The 12,500-nt window shown below is 34.2% G+C and overlaps 1 protein-coding gene across 4 annotated transcripts in view; it reads right to left on the minus strand.

The window, feature by feature from the left end:
- The window catches only part of LOC106874760 (zinc finger HIT domain-containing protein 2), a 60,530-nt gene that overhangs the window by 46,458 nt on the left and 1,572 nt on the right, over positions 1 to 12,500 (minus strand). For 3 of the 4 annotated variants that reach the window (XM_014922609.3, XM_014922608.3, XM_014922607.3), the window contains exon 1: positions 1,823 to 2,163. The exons of the other annotated variant lie outside the window; for it this stretch is intronic. The gene's annotated coding sequence lies outside the window, so the exon portion shown is untranslated. Of the gene's footprint in view, positions 1 to 1,822; positions 2,164 to 12,500 lie in introns of those variants that run through there. 4 annotated transcript variants of the gene reach the window in all.

The following is a 12,500-nucleotide window of genomic DNA, read 5'->3' on the forward strand; positions in this document are numbered from 1 at the left end:
CAAGCGGATCGTTTTGGTTTGACGGGCAACATTTTTCATTAATGTTTTATGTAGTGTTTTTGGTACCGAAACACTTTCAAACTTCGTATACTTGTATATTTTGTATTATAGAACAGATAAAAATTTTTGTATTCGAAGTTATTTCATGTAAAAAGTTGTCGCTGGCAGAATCGTTAGCACAGCAGGCAAAATGCTTAGTGGCATGTTCTGCGTTCAAATTCCGCTGAGGTCAACTTTGCCTTTCATCCATCCAGGCTTGATAAAATAAGTACTGGTGGAACACTGAGGTTGATGTAATCGACTTACTCCACCCTCAAAATTGCTGGCTTTGTGCCAAAATTTGAACTTGATACTCCATAGTTATTTCTCTTTATGCATTCAGTTCAAATCCTGTTGGAGTTGAGTCTGATGTTCATCTTCCTCCCCTACCAGTAATATAATGGAATTGCTTCAAGTAACTACACCGTTTCCTTACAGATTTGTGGCCAGACGTCAAAACGACATAGAAATAATTCCAAAATATTAACCACAGTAAAAGCAATATTTAAGTTTGTGTTAACATATTTAATGCATGAACATTTGAAAAGCTAATTAGAAGTAAATATGCAGCGAGGAGAAAACGATATTAGTCGACGACTAAAATTAACCAGTCAAGTACTGGGGTAGGAATTAATTCACTGTATCTTCAGCTAAAATATGTGGCTATGTGCCAATGTTCAAAAGCAATATCATTTACTTCTTTTAACTATGATACTTGAAAACTAACAGGAATTCAACTGTGAGATTACAATTATGATGTCATTAGGGAAGAGGATTATGGGATATCAGGAGTGATAAGGTTTCTATAGTTGATGTCTAATAGGTGTTGGAGGTAAGTGGTTAACTATGATAATAAAACTGTATTGGAGTCTTGAGTGTGAAATTACAACTCTATGATCATTGGAGAAGATTTATATAAAAGCAGTAGTGATAAGCTCTGTATGTTTGATGTCTAATAAGTTGGACAAATGGTAAATTATGATAGGAATTAAAACTACTCTGTTATTATCAGCCAGAATATTCATTTCTGATGGCTGAGTTAGTGTTAATAGTTACTGCAGAGGAGATTAAACACTAAATATAGATATATAGGGAGAAAAGATCCATAGCTGGTAGAGCAGTAGAGAAATTGGGGTTGGCAAGCATGTTACAAGGCAAATGAAGTGGGCCGCAGAGGTTTTATGGGGTTGTTCATTTTGTAAGGCTCTGATGCAGCAAGTAGGAGGGATATAAATTTCATAACTAAAGCAGCAGAGGTCACAAGGTGGCTTAGGATAAAGAGGGCAGACCAGTAGTTTGCTGCTCCTGAGATGCAAGCTGGGACTTAATTAACTGGGCAAGGCGGGGGTCTAATGTTGAAAGACCCGAAACTCCCTAACAGCCCAGAAACATCTCTGACAATGCACCCCAAAGAATTCATGAGATGTATCTTAAAACTATATAAATAATCTGTGTGTGTGTGTGTCTGTCTGTCTTTATATATAATTCAGCCAACATGTTGACTGATTTGCGTTAGTAGATCACCCGATTGAGAAAAATATCCGAGTAATGGTGCAAAGCAGTGTTTACATATAATCACAATTTAGGTTAATTGAAATATGTTAGTCACATATTTTTTCACCACGGTAACTGCAGTGTATTTGCCTTTAGCAGATGAAATATGGGACAAACATATTTCAACTAACCTAAACTGTGATTATAAGTAAACACTGCTTTATGCCATTACTCCGATATTTTTCTCGATCTGGCGATCTGGCATAAGCACGTAAAAAACACTACTCACCTTGTTTGTGTTTGTGCCACGTAAAAAGCACTAAGTCCACTCTGCTGAGTGGTTGGTGTTAGGAAGGGCATCCAGCTGTAAAATACAGTCACAGAAGTCTGGTATAGGCTTCAGCCTGGCCGGCTCTTGTGGTACCGTCCCACCCATGCTAGCATGGAAGACGGTATATACATATATATATACATAATGTTTTCATTTTTACAGGCAATGTAAGCAACAATTCTAGACACGACTCGACTTTATTCCCCCCCCCCACTCCCTTTGCAAAGATTTTACAAATTATATGATTTTAAAAGAATTCTACTTTTGTATATCGAAAATTATGATAGCTTGTATGATTTACTTAATGAATCGTTCATCGCTATTTTGACTAAGACGTGAACACACTGGAGTTGTCTCCCATGCTTTCCTCTTGAACCTACTTTCAACTTATTACAGACAAAACACACATCTAAATGCAATTGCTATTATATATATATATATATATATATATATATATATATATATATATATATATATAATATTAGGGACAAAATCCAAAATTACAGGTAAAAACTCAATTAAAATCAATTTATAAAAAATCAAAATTAAATTGACCTTTATAGATAAAATATATTAGTCATTTTATTTTTATCTTATGATATTTACTTTGTTTTATATTATACTCACTTATTGTGCTTTTAATTGTTAATTTTTCTATATGTGATAGTGGATTTTCATCGATGAGTTCTTGAAACTTGGTTATTTTCCCTAAAACTATATATTTTATATATATATATACACATATACATACACACACATATATATATATATGTGTGTGTGTGTATGTATGTATATTCTCTCCAGTGACCACACATAGTGATATTATTTAACTGCCATGTTTAACCAGTGGTCTAAACTTATTAGACACCATTCCAATGTATCCAAGTCTTTTCTAGTTATCATATAATCATCTAATCTTCCCTACAGGGTCTTAATACTGTTCAAGTATCCTGTTTACCAGTCATCTAACTAAATTGATTCCATTACAATACATCCTTCGACTAAGGCTATAACATTTATCTCTTCTAATTACTGCAATTGTTGTAATCATCTGGATTAGATCTTCATGCTATTTAACTATCATAATCAACCATTCGTCTAATCTCAGGAATGAAGTCTTGATATTTCACAACCATTTCGTTCCTTGATTCCTATTTTTGATATTCCCTAATACTGGAATGACAGAAATGGTAGTACACTAGACTAAATAGGTTATTTACTAGGAATTTTTTTTTTTTCCATTTGGTTAGGTTTGTCTTTATCTTTCATCCTTACTCTGGTGTCAGTAAAACAAGCATCTCTCATCTCTTAGAATCAATTCATCCAACCATACAACCTTCCCTGGTGAGCTGGTAGAATCATTAGCACATTGGAAAAAAATGTTTAGCAGCATTTCTTCAGAGTCTTTATGTCCTGGGTTCAAATCTCACTTTGCCTTTTATCTTTTAGGGGTCAGTCAAGTACCAGTCATGTGCTGAGGTCAATGGTATCAACTAATCTCTTCCCTTCGAAATTGTTGACCCTTTGCCTAAATCCTTGTTATGGTACCTTTCTCAGTATAGACTTGTAAGTTGGGGAGAAGGAATTGGAGAGGGCACTTGCCCTTGGTGTTCGGGGAAATTTCGGACAGTGGGGTTACTTAATTACCCCTAGAGGTCCTCCTGTATCAGGAGGTCTCCATCTCTATCATTCCCACCACTTTTTAAAAAAAACTTTTGTGTGGCTGTGTGGTAAGTAGCTTGCTTACCAACCACATGGTTCCAGTCCCACTGCATGGCACCTCGGGCAAGTGTCTTCTACTATAGCCTCGGGCCGACCAAAGCCTTGTGAGTGGATTTGGTAGACGGAAACTGAAAGAAGCCCTACATGATCAGGCTCTGATCTGGAACCCTTAAAAGAAGCAAAAGAGAAGATACACTAAAAATAACTGGCGGTAGGATACTGAGGCACAGTTGAAAAGTGCAGGGATCTAACTGGAGAGAAGTAGAAAAGGGAGCTCAGAGTTGAGAATAGAGGAGAAAAGCTACCAATGGCCTCTACTCCATTGGGAGCGAAAGGCTTCTGGCTATTATCACAATCCATTGGTACATGCCATGAATTTAACCTCTCCACTTTAACAAGACAAGTAACATAAGAAATTTAAGTAATGAAAATGTTGAAAGTAATAAATAAGTGGCAGCTACAGTTTTGAAACATAAGCTGTATCAACTGCTGCTAGGTGTGTTTGGGTAGATAGAGGGGATATTTTCTCCCTTTAATATCTTTCTTTCTTTCTTTTTTTGTTAGGATAAAAATTATTAATAATGTTCTTCTATGTTTATTTGACACACTAGAGTATCTTTCAAAGAGAAATTTTGCTGAGACCAGCATTTTGTTGCATTCCATTATTCACCAGCAGTTTCTCCTCCAACCCTAAATCTCAAATCTGATTCTTGAAGAAAGCTCTTGAAAAGGATTAAGTATGCTAATGTCGTAGAATAAAAATAATCCAACATTCTTTAGACAATTTCAGTAGTTGTTGTTGATTGAGTTAACACAAGAGGAAAGACATCCTGACTTGTTTTAGAACTACATTCATTATCTAATGTGTGTGTGAATGTGTGTGTCTGCATGTGCACACGTCTCTCTCTCTCTCTCTCTTTATGATGAAGGGATATAATTTCAGAGTTTTAGCTACTATTTCTAGCAACCTGAGCAGTAAGCAGTAAAACAGAGCTTCACTCATCTATAGATTGCATTTGGTTTTATGAAAAAAAGAAAATTGGTGAAAATTGGAAGAACGTAGCTAGGACTAATTTAAGAAAAGCTCCCCTTACATCTTTTATTACAATTATTAGATAATAACTAATAACAGAGGTAATTAATTATTGAATAGTGCAAATATTTCATCTCTTCCTTCTGAACATCTAGTGAACATCTAGTATAACACAATGAAATATCTAGAGTGCAAAAGTGATGTAAAGATTATTTCAACAGAATTTGTATCCATAACTCCACTCTTGCTTCTCAAATACAGTTTTTCATTCTATCCAGGACTTTTTTCCCTTTAAACTTGACAGTCAAAGAGTGAAGTAGATAAGATGAATGAGGGATAAACCTCTCCCGAGTGATGATATTAGTCTGTAACCATCTGTAAAAATCTTGATCAAACCTGTAATCAAGGGAGTTCTGCTATGACCATCTTGCCTTTTATTTAGGCACAATATACCTAGGAAGGACCAAACCAGCTAATGTGTTTTTCTTTTGGTTGTTTTTGAGATTGTACAGTATAATATGATGTAATGAGAGAGATTTTGCTGTTATTTTTAGAAGGACAAGTGACTATTTAGATACTTGAAAGAAGCAGGTTTCTCATTTCAAAACTTGGTAAATATTTTACATACACAGGTGAATCGAAGCATGTAGAATAAAGTGTCCTGGTCAGAGACAACAACGATGTAATAACTACAACAGTGGTTTGAATTCATGATGCAAGAGTTTGTAGTTGACTATGTTTTCTATTTGGCCATTTTGAACTTACAGCATTCAATGCACTGTTACACCAGTCATAAAATGTCAAAAAGATATTTCTTTTTCTTTTGCTTTTCTGTAACAAATATGTTTAATATTTTAATGAAGAAACTTATCTGAGGTAATATGACCCCTGGATTTGTAATCTACATGAAGTGGTTACAGTTTGTGAGTTCAGACTGGTTCTGTAAGCCAATATATCAAAATGAGATGGGTGGTGCCAAGGAAGGGGAATTAACATGAGCCAATGTAGAAACTGAAGGATTATAGCAAGCTAGTCAAAAATTGCTCGATAGTTACTCTTTACTTAGAGATTTTATTAAAGTACATTCAACCCTGTATCTTGATACCGTTTTTCACTTGGGGTAATAATATTTTGAATCATTCCACTCCATTGTACCAATTTCAGACTTCTGGAGTATGTATGTAACTAAGTAACAGATTCATACTTGTAATGTTCATTATTTCTTTCACCTCTCCAAGGAAAATGTGCTTGTGTCATGGGATGGGATAAGATTGTTATTGTTTGTTTTGCAGACGGGATCACAAAAGTTATATCTGAGCTTTGGAGGGGATGGGATTAGGAAAAACATTATGTCTGTGTTTTGTGGGGATAGGGTCAGAAATGTTATGTTTGTGTTTTGGATAACAGGCATTCCATTGAATACAGGGGCAAGGGTTCCAGTTGATCCAATCAACAACCTGCTCATGGAATTAATGTGCAAGTGTTGAGCCCTCCACAGACATGCATACCATTAATGTAGTTTTGAGAGAGGTTCAGCATGACTCAGACTGTGACAAAGCTGGCTCTTTGAACTACAGGTACTACTCATTTTTGCCAGCTGAGTGTACTGGAGCAACATGAGATAAAGTGTCTTGCTCAAGGACAATGTGCTGTCTTGACTCAAATTCATGACCTTACAATTGTGAGCTGAATATCCAAACCACTAAGCCATACGTGTTTTGGTTATAGGATGAGAAAAATTATATTTGTGTTTGAGGGAAGAATTGTGTAATAAGAATATTTTTTTAAAACTTACCATTTAGTCAGGAAAGAAAAGGCAGTGTCCATGATTCTTTATTTTCCAGGGCCTTCAAGAATGGCGACAGAAAAGTGAGGAAGTTATCCTCAAACTGGGAATCTTGTCCATATTCTTACAACAGAGTAAACTCTGTTACTGTCTTACAAATAGTTTCTTTCGTTTCCACTCTGTAACACAACTGGACCTTTGAACTTTGGGTTCACTCCATCCAAAGAGCTTCCACATAGTTTCCATTAACCCAGTTTCACTCACAAGGTTTAATTTTACTTGTAGTTTGTGGTAAAAAAAATACTTGAGCCAGATTATTACTGGTACTTATTTAATAGACATATTGAATCCTCAAACTCTTTCTGTATTTCATATGGACAGTCACTTGGTCAGAGAGAGAGACAAACCACAAGAAGCATTGCACAAAAGATTATCACACCAGATTACTTTTGTGATTGTCCAGGAACCTTTGAGGTTGTATTGGCTTCAGCGTGATCTCATGCATTATCAGCCTCAACCCTCTTGGAGTGGCTGTTGGCAGCAAATGGATCTCTTGACCAGTAGACCTTGTCGCTTGCACCAGAAACAACAGAGTATATTCTTTCATCTGGTCAGATATTTCCCTGAAACAAGTTGCAACGGTAGTACATCACAATATAGACATGAGTTACTTCCATCCAGTTTTCAGAGATAGCTTCCTCTCAGCGCATTCTGAGTGAAACTGGATACTCTGATCATAACCTTTTCTCAGTTTTAACCCATGTGGAGATATGGTTTGAACTACATCTCCCAAGGATTTCTAATACTAGCCAGGTTATACATTTTAGGGACCTTGTATTTATTTGTTAACCTCTATGGCCACAAGAGATTTATATGAAGGTATTTGTTGGGAGAAAGATATATATGGTCATAATTTATTGAATCAGTTGCCTAATATAGCTAATTACTTTATCGATTATTAACCCTTTAGAATTCAAACTGGCCATATCTGGTCCATAATATTCTACCTGTTTTATGTTCAGGCCAGCCAGATCCAACTTTTCACACCTACTCTATCATGTCAGTTTAAAATTAAATGGTCACATCATCAAAACTTTGAAGCCAAGAGATAATGCAGGATTAATTCAAAACAATGTGATTAAACAAGCATCACCTTTGACAGAGTAATCTGAATGCTAGAGAGTTAAGAGAGGAAAGACAGTTAACCCTGATTAGGTTTAAAATCAAATCTTTGAAAGGAGGGGAAAAAAACTAAATACAGTAGAGTGCATTATTATACATGGGGTTTCTCTCTTTCACATTCCTTTTTAATCCCAGTATTTAACCTTAACAACAATAAAACAAGCACTACAATAACAATGATGATGACAACAGGGCTGGGGTTTTTTTCTTTAATTATTGTTTTTATTTATTTATGAAATTGTAATTTTAGAATTCCACATGAATGTTACAAAATTCTTGGTTTCGTTTAATGAATTTTTTTTTCTAGTTGTTGGTGCTAGACCACACCTAAATTCTACTGAGCTGTGTGTGTTTTCTCTTTATTGTTTATTATTATTATTATTATTATTATTATTATTATTATTATTATTTCTTCTCCAAGACTGGAATGTGTCAGAAAGAAACCAATTTGAGACTTTCTATTTAATACTATAAAAATGTTCCATATAACACCCTCCTGAAAAATAGCTAAGGTCCAGATCTCATTTCAAGATTGTTGTTCCAGACACCAAACACAGACAAACTAAACATTTACTATGAATGTTTTTCCCCCACTTTTCATTTCACAAAATTTCAGAAATATTTTTATTTCTTTTTTCATTTTTTAATTTTTTTTCCTTCTTTAATTAAAATTAAATATTAGATTAATTCAATCAGATAAAATGTCTACAGTATTAATATAAATATTCTGTTTGTAAGCATTGGACCAAATGATTAAGCTGCTATAATTTGTTTAAAGCCCCAGGTCAACCTTGATTAAGAAGAACTATAACCAAAGGCTTTCCAACCATGTCTATCCCATCTGTTATTCTGGCATAGTGCTATCTAGGACTATATTATCCAATGTGTTCTTCCTTTTAAAAAAACAGGGAGATTTGGCTGTCAATTTTAGTGGATTGAACAACTATGTAGAGGAAGGCTTCCCTCACTTGCTGTTGCTGCTGGTGTTGATGACAATGGTAATGGTGATGGTGGTGATGGTGGTGATGGTGGTGGTGATGGTGATGATGGTGGTGATGGTGGTGGTGATGGTGGTGGTGATGGTGGTGGGGATGGTGGGGATGGTGGTGGGGATGGTGATAATTAGGATAATGATGATGACTCTCTTTTCCTTTTTCTTTTCCCGTTAGCTGATCTATTGAACAGTAATATCTTGTTGACGAGGCTAATATTCTGGAAGGGAGTCTATGATTTAGTTTGGTTTAGAGTTAAGGTTAATAGTGAGAACAACAGTGATGATGATGATGATGATGATGACGATGATGATGGCGATGATGATGGCGATGATGATAGTATAATACCTGTCAAAAACGAAGTGATGGGGTGTATTGAGTTTGCAATAAATCAACCAAACATAATGTGCATGAAAGTGTAAAGTAGGGACAATGACATTGGGTTATTATAGGAGGTGGTGTCAAAAAGTTCCCAGACTAGATCTACAGGGTCTCAACAGGTGACAGCACATGGTTGCATGCGTAGTGAGAGCTAGCAGTAACCTTCATGAGGCAGTATGCCAAGTGACATCGCTGTGTTTGCTTCGCAGTGTGGATGCTGTAGTCTGGACGGGAACAAAGAGCCAACATGAAATTTTGCATTAAACTTGGGAAGTCTGCTATAGAGACATCAAGCATGCTTTGGCTAGCTTATTAATTAGGTAAGAGAGAATGAGAGGGAGAGAGAGAGAGAAAGAGAGAGAGAGAGAGAGAGAGAAAGAGAGAGAGAGAGAGGGATGGGAAGATGTTGGAAGGGGTACATAACTGTCATTGTTTGGTTGCAAGGTCAATTAATAAGGTAAACTCACTCTTACTCTTTCACTCATTATCTGTCTGTGAAGTTTTCTTTCTCGCTCACCCTCTATCTGTCTGCCTGTTTGTCAATCAGCCCATCTATGTTATTGTGTATCATGATAATTGCAACTGTGACAGTAAGCAATTGACAATCTTTGTTCAAGTATTCACTTCTAAAACATAATACAGGACAGGAATGAAGATTATCTGTCTGTCTGTCTGTCTATCAATTCATCTATCTACATTTAAATGTATTGTAATAACTGTGGCCGTGAATAATTGACAAGCTTTGTTCAAGTAACCACTTCTAAAACAAAATAATGGAACGAAGATTATCAACTTCCACTTTATTACCAGATTCATTTAGTACAAGGTCTTGTGTATGAGTGAAAGCATGTAGCCCATTGTTTAGAGGTGTTTAGCGCATGATCACAAGGTTGTGGATTCAATTCTTTGACTAGGTAGTGAATAACACCCTTGAGCAAGACACTTCATTCCATGTTGCTCCAGTCTACTTAGCTGCAATGAGTACCAATCCTATACTAGTGCAGACACTGCCCTTTCTCTCTCGCACTCTCTCTTTCTAGCTGTAACGTCCTGGATGTTTCCCAGAAACAAAGGTGAGGAGACTGATAGGGTATCTAAGGCTGCCCTTGATTACATAGGCACTTAAAACAATTAGCAAAAGTCTGGTACATGTCACCAAACCATATTCACTTGTGAAAAATGGCTGGCTGAGTATGTAATATGTAGCTGTGAGTATGTGTATGTATTTTCAAGCAAGTATGTATGTATTTACATGCGCGCGCGCGCATGTGTGTGTGTGTATCTATGGGTGTGTGTGTATAACAATCCTACAGATTCACCAAAACCCAAAAAGTGACATAGGCTTGGTGTGCAACTGAGACTACTATAGTGTGTAGTCAACAAAATCAAAAACAATGCGCATGCATGAAATTAATATACAAGGGTGACAATTTACCCATTGCACCCTGTATGTATATATATATATATATATATATATATATATATATATATATATATATATATGTTTAAATATATTTTTTTCACCAAAAATTTGGCAAAAGAATATAGTATCTGTTAACAATCTTAGCAAAAAACTCACAGTTGAGTTTTTGCATATATATATATATCAACTTTAAATAGAGCTCAAAACTGATCCATTGAAAATACTTTATTACAACAACAATAATAATAATAATAATAATGAAATTGACCTATGTACATTTCGATGGAACATCCAGACTGATTAATACATATCATAAAATATTATAAAATATAGGATACTCCATCTCCTCAGGGTCCCATTATTATTGCTATCATTATTATCATTATTATTAATAATACACAGCCAATAAAAACAGAAAACATTCAAATCCAATTTTCATAGTTGACCCATGAAAATATACAAAACAGGATGAAAAGGTAATAGATGGCACACAACTGTTCATCCCAAATGTGCAAGGAACGAGCAAACGGCAAATTAACTCAAACCTAAAAATTGTATATCATAAAATTCAGTTACTGATCAATTTAGAACGCTATAAAATTAAAAAAAACCCATTAGAGCAATAATCATCAAAATAAATAAAGAAATAAAGAAATCATACCGTAGAAAACAATTTTTAAAAAAATTATTAATTATAACATTCAAACTAGAGGAACCTGGTTAAATAGAAGCACACTTAAAAAATAATAATAATAATGATAATGTTCTTAAATAAAATTCTCTCTAATAAACTCTAGCACACACCAATATACACAATTAAAAATAAAATTTAATCTTATATCAATTCAGTGTAAACTAGCAAAAAACTTCAAAAGTATACCTCAGGACTACCACGCTATATTACACTAAATCTCTATATCCGTGTTACATTTACGTTATCGCAAATTGTAAATAAAAAAAGAAAACGGTTTTCAATGAAAAAAACCTTCAATAAAATTCTAACTCACACATACGGTAACTCCACACTACACTTATCTATATTCTAACTATATCTACACACACACACACACACACATATACATATAAATATAAATATACATATACATACATACATATACATACATACACACATACATACATACACATACATATACACACATATATATATATATAAATATATATATATATATATATATATATATATATATATATATATACATATATATATATATATATATACATATATATATATATATATATACATATACACATATACATATACATACATCTACATACACACACATATACACACACATAAAAGAGGTCTGTGGTTTACAGTATTCCCCCCAAAATCATTTTCCTAACATTCTTATTAGTTTGATATTCTACATATGGAATGCAAAGCATCTTTCTATAACATTTCATTTCAAAGGGCATGATCTCTTTATCTCTCTTTCAGCATCTAACATACATGATTCACACCCATAAAATGCAGCTGAAATTGTCATTGCTCTTAAAAAAAAAAAAGAAAGAAAATGAACTATTGTTGTTATTGTAATCTTTTTATTTATTTATTTTTTTTTTCCAAGCAGTGTATCATTTTACTAAAGCAATTGTAGTCGCTGCAACCTGATATTTAACTTCTGATATTAATATTACAGTTTAAAATTTCTCCCATTACATACATGCTTTAGCATGTAATATGGGGTAAGTTTTGGGAATTTCACCTTTATTAAGATGTTATTATAAATTATCTGAATTACAAATATAAATCCAAATTCAACGTTGTAAATGTTAATTGTCGTTGAGTGCTGTAATGGAGAGGGGCAAATGTTTGTGAGGTTTTTGCCTAAGTGTATTTAGATGGTTTTATGATAAACAATGTGTAAATTCATTAACCCTTTTGTTTCCATATTTCTGTTTGACTACATTGGTTTTGTTTAAATCAACTTTGAAAATAATGAAAAATTTACTAAAATAACTTTGTCACTATTAAGCTGCTGTTCAATATATATTAAAATGAAATTTTGTTGGAAGTTTTTAATTTAGATCACTTCAAAATGGAAAATTGTATCATAGAACCAAGTGTGGTTTCAGGTTGGTATCAAAAGGGTTCA

This window comes from Octopus bimaculoides, chromosome 20, assembly GCF_046866305.1.
Source record: "Octopus bimaculoides isolate indiv1 chromosome 20, ASM4686630v1, whole genome shotgun sequence".
NCBI lineage: Eukaryota > Metazoa > Mollusca > Cephalopoda > Octopoda > Octopodidae > Octopus > Octopus bimaculoides.